The sequence below is a fragment of the Impatiens glandulifera genome, chromosome 8, assembly GCF_907164915.1.
Source record: "Impatiens glandulifera chromosome 8, dImpGla2.1, whole genome shotgun sequence".
Classification (NCBI taxonomy): domain Eukaryota; kingdom Viridiplantae; phylum Streptophyta; class Magnoliopsida; order Ericales; family Balsaminaceae; genus Impatiens; species Impatiens glandulifera.
The window spans coordinates 10,536,731-10,550,138 of record NC_061869.1 but is presented as its reverse complement, the minus strand read 5'-3'; positions in this window follow the sequence as shown (position 1 = coordinate 10,550,138).

Below are 13,408 nucleotides of genomic sequence, written 5' to 3'. Positions count from 1 at the left end.
CCAATGCCAATGCCAATGCCAATGCCAATGCCAATGCCAATGCCAATGCCAATGCCAATGCCAATGCCAATGCCAATGCCAATGCCAATGCCAATGCCAATGCCAATGCCAATGCCAATGCCAATGCCAATGCCAATGCCAATGCCAATGCCAATGCCAATGCCAATGCCAATGCCAATGCCAATGCCAATGCCAATGCCAATGCCAATGCAATTGCCAATGCCAATGCCAATGCCAATGCCAATGCCAATGCCAATGCCAATGCCAATGCCAATGCCAATGCCAATGCCAATGCCAATGCCAATGCCAATGCCAATGCCAATGCCAATGCCAATGCCAATGCCAATTCCAATTCCAATTCCAATTCCAATTCCAATTCCCCCTCATCAAACACACCATAACTTCTTTTGATTTATTACTTTTGTTCTTCCCCTTCCCCATAATGGTAGAGGCAGAGTAATAGAACAAATTAATTGTAGAAACCCTAAGAGATAATCAAAAGTAAACCGCAATCGAGGCAAAATCTAACGGCGCTTACAAATGTACAAGAAACCCTAGACTAGCAACACTTAATGAACGACGCAAGACAATATCGGGATGCCCGTGTCGATCGTCCCGTGCTTCCTGTGCCTATTGTGTCGCCTGTGCCGATCGTGTCGTGTCGCTTGTGCCGATGGTGCTTACTTTGATTAATGGTAATTCCGATGTCGGTTTGATGACTTACGGTGCAGGACAATATCGTGTCGTCCGTGCCTTTCTGTCTGTGCCTATTGTGCCGCTGTATAAATCGTGTCGTCTGTGCCGATCGTGCCGTGTATATTGTAATATTATTTAATATATGTAATCTCAATATATTATATTTTATAAGATATAAAGATATTTTTATTTTACTATAAAGTATTTTATTTTTCAAAACTATTTTATAAGAAGACTCAAGACATTGATACTTCTTCAACAAACTTACATCTTGTTTCGAAGCCCTAAATCTCGCTCCGGTAAAACCCTAAATCTTGTTCAGTTATTGCTCTCTTTAAGCACTAAATCTGTATAGTAGTTGTTGACCTAATCCATTATATATCACTAAATTTTAATCACTTATATGATTATTTCTTTTTACAGAAGGAAAAAACTTATCAAGAAATTATTCTTTTAACATCCAACTCTTAAGGTAAATTATATTTTAGTTCTTTCTAATTTTTTTAATTTGTTTTTCTAGTGCAATTATTATATTATTATTTGAGTATACTATAACTTTATGTTAATGAATGTATGCAGTAATACAGGTTGTATGATCGAGAATTTTTATTGAGATGACCACGCTTATTGTTGAAATTTGAGATGACCACGCATGACGCATGCCGGTGAAATTTAATGTTTTATGAGCTATATTTTGATTTATGGTTGTCTTTTTTATTAATATGTAACTAAGAATATGAAATATTATTTTGGTGAACTAGTGAATTATGAATGACGATTTATATTTTTTTTAATATAAGATATTTATATATAAATATATTTAAATTCGAGCTTCAAGCTTATCGAGCCGAACTCAAGCCTATGGTTATTTGATCGAGCCGAGTTCGAGCTTAATATTAAAAGCTCGAGCCGAACTCGAGTTAGGGCTAGTTCGAACTCGGCTCGACTCGTTTACACCCCTAGGGTCAACCACAATCCGACACAAATATCCATTTATTCTCACATATATATTCAAATTAACCACATCTCTCGATCCGGTAATCCAGATATTTTGAAAATTAAGCATTATTTATATATATCTCTTTTATAAATAATAAATTATAAATATACAAAATTACCATACTATTATATATTATTATAATATTTCACATGATTATTATAATTTGTTAATATATATATAATATAATAATTATAATATATTACTGAATATAATAATAAGATTATATCATCAGATCTAGTGTTGACACATCTTATATGACTTCAGTAAGTCTTATCTGCAATTAAAATGATGGGACCAGATCCTTGGATTAATAATTTAAGTCAACAAAGATAAATTAATATTTAAGTCATTTATAGTATACAAATTATGTCAATTTTCAATCTTATTTATTGTTAGTTTAATCTAAATAATCAAGTAAATTTATATAACAATTATTAAATGAATTTAATCAAAATAAATCTTGTTTATTTAGGTTAAATGTTAAGTTATATTATTAAACAATATATGATAAATGGTATAAACTTTCATTTTGAAGATCTTTAAAATTTAGACAAATTTTAAAAATATAAAATTTTTATCTTATCATTAAAATAATTTTCAATCTAATTATTCATTCATTGTCCACAATCATTTTCATATATATATATATATATATATATATATATATATATATATATAATGACTGAAGTAAAAAATAGTGAAGAAAACAGAAATCAATTTTTTTAAGATAAAAATGACCTAACAATAAAATTAATATGAGATATGAATATAGAATATGTAGAATCAGAGGTTGCATTTAAATATTTAATCGGATTATCAGAAAGCTTTATGGCAGTTTTGAGAGATATTAATAACCTAAATTGAAACAATTTCTAATGGGAATTATATAATCTAGTTTAGCCCATGAACTGGTTTATTTTAACGTTTTCTCAAACTTACAATTATCTTTATCCGACGTTAATATAAACGATGTTAAGGCATACAGATATAATTATGCTCCTGAAACGGAGGTGATGTGTGTATATTATAGAATATACTATAAACTCTTATTTACTCTAAATTCACAATGTAGGAGAGTTGATAAACCAAATAATGAGACAATCTTAATATAGACTAATTTTGATAAATCAAATATTACTAAAAGAATACCTATTAAATGAGAAGAAATTTCTTTTCTAGACAACTTGAAAAAAACTAAGATGTCCATGTACAACCACAGGTTCAAAATATAATAATGTATTAGATATTTCTTAGAATAAAATAATGAAGGAAATGTAGAAATCAGATTTGATACAAATCTGAAATTGTGTCCTTCACAAAAATACAACTCTGTTAGATTATATATTTCACATTGGACTATAAAGTTGAATATCATTCAAGGACATCCACCTCTCCAATAAGAGAAACAACATTTTTGGAACATTCAACTTCGATTAAAAAAAAGCTCTATATTAATAGACAAAATATTGTTAGAGAAAATAGCACCCACACTCAAACCTTAAACGGATTAGAATAGACAATGTCGAAAATGGACTTTTCTATCTAATGAATTATAAACCCATAATAGATTTCAGTATTGAATCCCCAGCTAGAAAAAATATTCGAAAAGAATTTAAAGATCCGGGTTATACCCATTTCAGGAAATGGTTTTTTTGAAAGTTTTCATATTTCAAAAATAACAACAATTTGAAAAAGAATTCTATGAATTCTGCACTGGAAAAATAATTTAATTTCCTTTACCTCATCGTTTTTAAGCATTTATGTAAAAAATTATATAGTTGTTATTGAAATAAATTATAGGCTATAATCAGGCAAAACCTACATATGAATATATCCGCCTCAGTAAACTTTTCATATTGAAAAAAGTGAAAAAATTACACATTTTGCAACATTTTCAAAACTAATTGAAAATGATACACTGCCAATAACTTGTAAACATATTAATAACATGTTTGAACATCAAAATTTTATAAATTTATTTCTAAATATTCTAGGTGAACAGTTACAATCCATCGATAATAAGGTTGAAAAAATAATAAGTTCACTAAATGAAATCAAACTAGGTGTCATTAGAATAGCCCCAAAAGAAAAAGAAGCTTCCCCAAGCTTTCAACCTCCGCAATGAATATCTGATTTCAAATTAAGGCCAATGCAAGAATAAGAAAAAAATTTTGAAGAAAAAATTAGCAAACTGAACATAAAAACTCTAGATAAAGAATTACAATTTAATTTGATTGAAAAATCAGATAAAAAACAAGTCTTCAAATACCAGATTAATAAAATCAATAAATTGGCTGATAAACCCATTCAAAGAAAATTCTATTATAGAAGACCGACCCCAATGGATGTCTTGCATGAAGAATACACAAATAGAATTGATATCAGTTATTCTGGTAACAAGATATATAAATTGAATATTGATGGTTATACAAATAAACAAATTTATAATACAGTACATAAAATGTTAATGTACTCAACCATTTGTAATAATAGTAACAATTCTAATAAAACTATAGCTATAATTATTGTTATTGGGTTTATAAGACAACTTAATAAAACTATAGCTATAATTATTGTTATTGGGTTTATAAGACAACTAAAGAGATGGTGGGACAATTATTTTTTCCAAGATGACAGAGATTCAATCATTGACACTATAATACAAGAAAACAATAGTCTTGTTGAACATATAGTTTATACACTTGCAGTTAATATTTTTTTTGGGGAAAATAGTTTAGCGCTATTTCATTAAAATACCCAAAAGTGAGAGAGGGTCAAAATCAAAGTTAGACAATTTTTAGTTTTGATTAAAGGATAACAAACAACGATCCTAAAGTATCTGATTGGAAACAAACAAACAAACAACAAAAGCATACAAGACCTACAATTTTAAAATTCTGATTATATAGTGAACTTCCTCTTTGACTACTCTTACTCTACTTAAGAATCCCGATTTTGTATTCCTCGAATTCCAACGATTATATTTACGTCGCATCCTCACATGTTTGGCTCTAAACTTTACTATTGGTGATTCAATTGTTGCATATGATGATGTTTGTTTGTGAGTTGCGCATTCATTGGCTTCAACTTTATCTGAGTTACTTCGATTTACTTTCATAGTCTATTCTTCACTTTCTTCCACTACTTTCTATCACTTCCATGCAATTAATATTAATGAACACTTCACAAGAAGTTTTGGTGATAATCGTGATACCATAAGAATATTATTACAAAATCTAAAGTGTAAAACACTTCCAAACTTTAAATGGTATAAAAATACCTTCCTTAGTAGAGTCATGGAACTCCCAAAATTAAAAGACATAGTTTAAATGAAAGAAAACAATTAGGTCAATTCTGCCTACAATTCGGTTTAGGTAACCCTACATTTAGCAAAGATAGAGGGTCAACATACAATAAATTTCATAAATATAGAAAATCCTCCCAGACACATTTAGAAATGAAAAATCAAAGGAGGGATGAAAAATCTCAAACAAGACCGAATAATTTAAAAAATAATAGTAAATGTCACAACTGTAAAAAATTTGGACACGCATCAAAATGTTGTTTGGAAAAGAAAAAAAATTAATAATCTTGAAATCCTAAAAGATACAAATGTTAGATTTTGGATTTAAATATATATGTAGAACATATTATTAGATTATGTCATGGGCTTAATGATTATGAAATGAATAATTGTAGATACCCGTTTAGTATTTGTTTATTTGGTGACGTGACAAAAACAAGTATTAATAATATGGTGGTCTTTCTTATATTGTGGGCTTTAACAATATATGGTCTTCAACTAGGTTAGGTCCCTAAGACAAGTATTATTTAAGAAACAGGAGAGGGAGATTCAAAGAAGAACTCTCACGCTTTCTCTCTCTCAACTTTCCTCCGTTTTCTTGTCCTTTGATTTCCCCCGTCAATATCAGAGGAGAACGGATAATACTTAGTCTTGGAAGACCTAGCCGTTCTTTTCAAGAACAGATCAATCCGGATCTACAATGGGATCATCTTCAGGTACGCTTCCGCTGCGTTATATTTATAGTCTATATTCATGATTAGGATACTGATAAATTTTCCATGAGTTGGTATCAGAACTATCCTATTTATGAATCGATAATTTTTATGATAATTTTTATAATGATCGTATTTGAATCTGGATTGGTTTATTTATTTATTTTTTAATTAATAATAAATAAAATATATTATTTTATTTTTATTATCATTACTATTAAACTAAACTACAAGATAAATAAGGAAATAATATTCTCTATTATCATTAAAATAAATAAGGAATTGATAATATATATATTTTTTTTATTAATTAAATAAATAAGGAATTAATAATATAATATTTTTTATTATCATTAAATAAATAAGAAATTGATAATATAATATTTATTTTTATCATCATTAATAAAGAATTTATATTATATTAAATAATATTAACGGCTAAGAAATGAATTATTAGAATCTGTTTTATTAAATTAGATAATAATATTAATAATCTAATATTTATTCCATTTAAATAAAATAATTTCATCTCAGATGTCACCAAAGTGACCTCTATTTCGTAATTGTTTTATTTAAATTCTTAACGATGGTTATATATATATTTTTATTTCATGCGTTTATTGATTAACCCAAAGTTTGATCAATACGCAGAAATATAAACATACTCATGGTAATAAATCTGTGACAGTTATAAAGTTTTCATGTGGATTATACTTTTATCTAAAGATAAATTTATTAGTTTTACAGAATTTATTGTTAAGATTTTATTATTGAAACAAGAGTACCGCTTACAATTAAAATTATTATCAAAAGATTTGGTTTTAATGTTGTGTTTGGTATCTTGCGATGGGGTTAACCATAATTTGTTTATTATTTAAATATTTGTAATAATGTGAGTGTTTATATTTTTTTGTTAACTTCAGGATTTGGTTCTTTGATATTTGGTAACTATCCAGCCCCCATTTTATCGGGGACAACTTTAAGAACTGGAAAAAATCTATTTTGATTCATTTGGGTTGTATGGATCTGAACTTAGCATTAAGGATAGACCAACCCGCTCCTCTTACGGATGTAAGCACTGCTGATCAAAGGAAGATGTTTGAGAAGTGAGAAAGGTTTAATCATTTAAGTCTGATAATCATAAAGAAAAGCATTCCAGAAAACTCTTATCACTTAGGCTGAAGAATTTCTCATCGAGATAGAAAAACTCTTTACTAAAAGCGATAAGGTGGAAATGAGTACTTTTCTTAAGTCACTCATTACCATGAGGTATCTCGGGAAGGGGAACATAAGGGAGTACATCCTTAATATGTCCAATGCCGCTTCAAAACTGAGAGCACTCAAGTTAGACATTTCAGAGGACATGTTAGTCCTATTGGTCCTGCTCTCACTTTCTGCTCAATACGATCAGTTCAAAGTTAGTTATAATTGTCAAAAGGAGAAATGGACTCTTAATGAACTCATTTCTCACTGTGTTGAAGAGGAAGAAAGAATGAAGCACAAAAGGACTGAGGAGGTACATATGATTGGAACCTCGAAATATGTCAGCAGCAATAAAAGAAAGTTTAAGGCCGTGAAGATTGAGACTGCTAAGGCTCCAGTTCCAACTCCTCAGGCTCGTCCTATGGAGAAATCTTGCTTGTTTTGCAAGAAGACTGGACATGAAAAGAAGGATTGTACCATCTATCACAATTGGTGTGTGAAGAAAGGTACTGTTCTTACTTTGGTTTGTTTTGAAGTTAATCTAGTTTCAGTGCCTCGAAACACTTGGTAGTTAGACTCTGGTTCAACTACTAACATCAGTGTTTCAATGCAGGGTTGCCTAAGCCACCGAAGCCCAATTGATGCTGAAAGACGCATTTACTTTGGAAATGGGGAATCGGTCGAAGTGGAAGTAATTGGCGATTTTAAATTGTTGCTAAGTACTGGGCATTTTCTTGAATTAAAATACACTTTTATTATACCGTCATTTAGACGGAATTTGGTTTCTGTTTCTTATTTGGACAAATTCGGTTATTATTGTTCGTTTGGAAACAATGAAGTTACATTGTCTTTGAATTCAAATTTGGTTGGTTTTGGTATTTTTATGTTGAATGACAATTTATACATGCTTGACACTTTAACTTCATATCATGAAACCCTAAATTTGCAAATGAGAGGTACTAAGCGAAAATTAAATAATTCAAGTTTATTATGGCACAAACGTTTAGGTCATATTTTGAAAAATCGAGTTGAAAGACTCATTAAGGATGGAATCCTTTATTCCATAGTTTTTTCGGATATTGAGGTTTGTGTTAACTGCATTAAAGGTAAACAAACCAAAGTGAAGAGGACAGGTGCTTATCGAGCTACAGAAGTCTTAGAGTTGATACATACAGACATTTGTGGGCCATTTTCCACACCTTCGTTTAATGGTCAACAATACTTTGTATCATTCACAGATGATTATTTTCAATATGGCTATCTTTACCTCATAAGGAAAAATATGAGGTTGTGGATATGTTCAAAGCATTTAAGGTTGTTGAAAATCAACTCAACAAACGCATTAAGATCATCAGATCTGACCGTGGAGATGAATATTATGGTAGAAATGATGGATCGGGTGAACAACGTCCAGGCCATTTTGCTGACTTCCTTAAAGAGTGTGGAATAGTCCCTCAATACACCATGTCGGGTTCTCCTAGAATGAATGGTGTTGCAGAGAGACGTAATCGCACATTAAAAGATATGGTTCGAAGTATGATATGTCAAACTACTTTGCCAAAATCTTTTTTGGGGGGAAGCATTGAAAACTGCAGTCTACATTCTTAATCGAGTACCGACTAAGGCGACAATCAAAACACCTTATGAACTCTGGACTGGGCGTAAACCCAGCTTACGTCATTTTAGGGTGTGGGGATGTCCAGCTGAGGCAAGGCGTTATATGCCAAATGAACCAAAGCTAGCATCTCGTACGGTGAGTAGTCACTTTATTGGTTACTCGGAACGGTCAAAGGGGTATAAGTTTTATGATTCCACATCAAGAAACATTTTTGAGACGGGTACTGCCACGTTCTTTGAGAATGTTAAGTTTGGGGGGAGAAATACAGTTTTAGACTTTTCTTTAGAGGATCAAGAAATCACTAAAGTGATTGACCTGACACCTCAAGAAGGATTAGTCATTCCGACTCCCATACAGTTTCAAGATACAATTGAGGAACCCATTCAAATTGAATGGGAACACCAAGTTGTAGCTGAAGAACAAACTCAAGAAACTCAAGAACATATTGTTCAAGAGCCAACGCTATTACGTAGATCCACAAGAGAACGGAGAAATGTCATTCCGAATGATTATGTGATATTTCTTCAAGAAAATGAGGACAATGGTGGCATGAGGATGATCCTATCAACTTTTGTCATGCCATGAAGGGTCCTAATTCGGATAAATGGATCGAAGCAATGCGTGATGAGTATAAATCAATGCAAGACAATAAGGTTTGGGAACTTGTCCTATTGCCAGAAGGTGCAAAACCCGTAGGTTGTAAATGGATTTTTAAAACCAAATGGGATGCTAATGGTAATGTGGAGAGGTATAAAGCACGTCTTATAGCTAAAGGATATACTCAGAAAAAGGGAATTGACTATAAAGAGACTTTCTCTCCGGTTTCTTCGAAAGACTCTTTTAGGACAATCATGGCTCTAGTGGCACATTTTGATTTGGAGTTTCTTCAGATGGATGTAAAGACAACGTTTCTGAATGGTGACATTGATGAAACAATCTATAAGGTACAACCTGAAAGTTTTGAGGTCGATGACCCGAAACAAATGGTTTATAAATTAAGAAAATCTATCTATTGACTAAAATAAGCGTCTCGCCAGTGGTATCACAAATTTCATCAAATAATTCATTCATACGATTTTGAAATGAATGTAGTTGATGATTGTGTTTATCAAAAGTTTAGTGGGAGTAAATTTTTTTTTTGGTTTTGTATGTGGATGACATTCTGCTTGCCACAAACGATATGAGCTTCTTCACGAAACTAAGAAATTTCTTTCGAATAACATTGAAATGAAAGATCTTGGTGAAGCATCTTTTGTATTAGGATCCAAATATACAATATATTCTTGGGTTATCTCAAAGGAGCTATATCGATAAAGTGCTTGAACGATTTGGCATGCAGAATTGCAAACCAGGAAATACCCCTGTTGCCAAAGGAGACAAATTCAATTTAAATCAATGTCCAAAATCAAGTTTAGACATCCAGGAAATAAAAAAGATTCCATATGCTTATGCAGTTGAAAGTCTTATGTATGCACAAGTATGTACGCATCCGGATATTGCGTTCATAGTTGGTGTGTTAGGCTGATATCTCAATAATCCTGGAATGGATCATTGGAAAGTAGCTAAAAGGGTGATGAGATACCTAAAGAAAACAAAGGATTATATGCTCACATATAGGAGGTTAGACCATTTGGAGATCGTTGGGTATTCTGACTCTAATTTTGCGGGTTTCCTAGACAGTATGAGATCTACATCTAGTTGCGTTTATACATTGGCTGGAGGATCCATTTCTTGACGTAGTGCCAAACAGACACTTGTTACCAGCTCTACTATGGAGGCTGAATTTGTGGCATGTTTTGAAGCATCACATCAGGGAATTTGGTTAAAGAATTTTGTCACAAGACTGTGCATTATTTCGGGGGTCGAAAGACCTATTAAGATTTTTTGTGACAATAATTCACTTGTTTTGTATTCCAATAACAATAGGAGCTCGTCGAAGTCAAAGCATATTGACATTAAGTTCCTACGTGTGAAAGAAATGGTATAAAGTGGTCATATTTGCATCGAGCATTTAGTAACAAAATCTATGTTAGCAGACCCCCTAACTAAAGGTGTAACACCTATGGTATTTTACGCGCATACTGTATGTATGGGTGTGTTACAATTTAAGGAAGCTTCATAATAGTGGGAGAATATGCTACAATTATTTTTTTGTCAATTGCGCGATGTTTTCTAAAGCACTTTTCTGATCAGAAATAAAGTTTATTTTTATTTTGACACTTTTGTACATTATATTCAAAGATAACGATCTCATCAAGTTTGGACCAGAGAAAATTGACATATTCAGGTCACATTAATGTGGTTTTCTCTCTACGTGTTTCATAATTGATCTATGTCATTTGATTGCAGTAGTATCAGTGATTATTGTTAGTTTAGCCATAAATATGACGAATGCTTCTTTAGTCCTATGTTGCTATGATTGATGAACCAGATTGTTATAAGCACTTTATTTTTATTGACTGATAAATTGAGCTCTTGAAGAATAATGTGTTCATTCGGATACATATTAAATCCAGTGGGAGATTGTTGGATTTTGGATTTAAATATATATGTAGAACATATTATTAGATTAAAGTCATGGGCTTAATGATTATGAAATGAATAATTGTAGATACCCGTTTAGTATTTTTTTTATTTGGTGACGTGACAAAAACAAGTATTAATAATATGGTAGGTCTTCTTATATTGTGGGCTTTAACAATATATGGGATTCAACTAAGGTTAATTCCTTAAGACAAGTATTATTTAAGAAACAAGAGAGGGAGATTCAAAGAAGAACTCTCACGCCTTCTCTCTCTCAACTCTCCTCCATTTTCTTGTCCTTTGATTTCCCCCGTCAATATAAGAGGAGAACGGATAATACTTAGTCTTGGAAGACCTAGCCATTCCTTTCAAGAACAGATCAATCCGGATTTACAATGGGATCATCTTCAGGTACGCTTCCGCTGTGTTATAATTATAGTCTATATTCATGATTAGGATATTGATAAATTTTTCCATCAACAAAACGATTAATTATTCAAACTCTTCAAAACTCAGAATCTGAAGAATTCGAATTAGATTCAACAAATAGTAAATATGGATTAGATGTTCTGAACAATGAGAACATTTCTGAATTAAGCTCAGAAAACTCTGAATGTGATCCATGCCAATCGGGACTAAGATGTCCCAAGAAAGAATTTAATAAAATTGACCAAAATCAAAATATCAAAAAATCCGAATTATATAGAATCATATTTCAATTCTCAAATATGAGAATTCATGTTTTAACCTCTAATTATGATTTTGAATGACTAAAAAAAACTAAGGGTTCAGAATTAAGAATGCAGATCATAGATCAGTTCAATATTGAAAAAGGAATTTCGTCCTTTAGAGGAGAAGAACCATAAGACAAGATTTTAAATTATAATAAATTTTATAATATGACTGAGGTAATGAACCAACTTAAGAACAAATACCAGAACAAAGAAGATAGTATATCTATCTAAAATCTTTACATAGAAATAAATAATCTTAAAGAATAAATTAAAATATTAAAAAATAAAAATATTATATAGGAATCAAGAATCACTAAATTTGAGAATAAAACTCAAGAAAATAATTAAACTTATCATAAAAGAATAGAGAAAATAGAAATTAAAGAAAATATTTTCTCAGAAAAATTCTTATCCACAATAGAAATAGTCAAATCTCAGAAATGACACATAAAAATATCATTTTTAATTGATAATCATTATACAAATCCACTTACTATTCGAGTTGATAGCGTAGCAGATCTAAATGTTATACAAGAAGGATTACTTCCTACTAGATATTTTATAAAACAATGCATACTACGTGGCATGCAGGTGGAGATAAACTCTAAATCCAATATAAATTTCATAAAGCCTACATATGTACTGATAATAAGTGCATTGTCCAAAGTTTTATACTTGCTAAAGATATCTCTAATCAGGTCATAATTGGTACCTCATTTTTAAATATTATTTATCCAATTAAGAAAATTGATAGTAAGATCATTACATGAACTTTTCAAGAAAATGATATTTTTCTAGAATTTATTATTGAACCATTTACTAAAATATTACATAGTATATATGTCAGTATCAAAGCAAAATTAAATATATTTTCTAAAACAAGAAATTAGTCTTGTAACAATTTATGAACAATTAGGAAGCCCCAGATTACAAGAAAAAATACTTTACTAAGATATAAAATTTCAATAGAAATTACAGAAATTTGTAATGAGCATCCTAATCCTAATGCATTCTAGGATAGAAAGAAACATATGGTTTCACTAGCTTATGAAGATTATTTTAATGAAGTGAATATTCCTACAAAGGCAAGACCTTGCAAGATGAATTCAGAATATTTAGAATTATGTAACAAAGAAATATATACTCTTTTACAAAAGGGATAATAAGTTCATCACATTCCCCTTGGTCATGTACAACTTTCTACGTGAATAAACACTCAGAAATTGAAAGGAGTGTACCAATATTATTATTGAACCATTTACTAAAATATTACATAGTATATATGTCAGTATCAAAGCAAAATTAAATATATTTTCTAAAACAAGAAATTAGTCTTGTAACAATTTATGAACAATTAGGAAGCCCCAGATTACAAGAAAAAATACTTTACTAAGATATAAAATTTCAATAGAAATTACAGAAATTTGTAATGAGCATCCTAATCCTAATGCATTCTAGGATAGAAAGAAACATATGGTTTCACTAGCTTATGAAGATTATTTTAATGAAGTGAATATTCCTACAAAGGCAAGACCTTGCAAGATGAATTCAGAATATTTAGAATTATGTAACAAAGAAATATATACTCTTTTACAAAAGGGATAATAAGTTCATCAC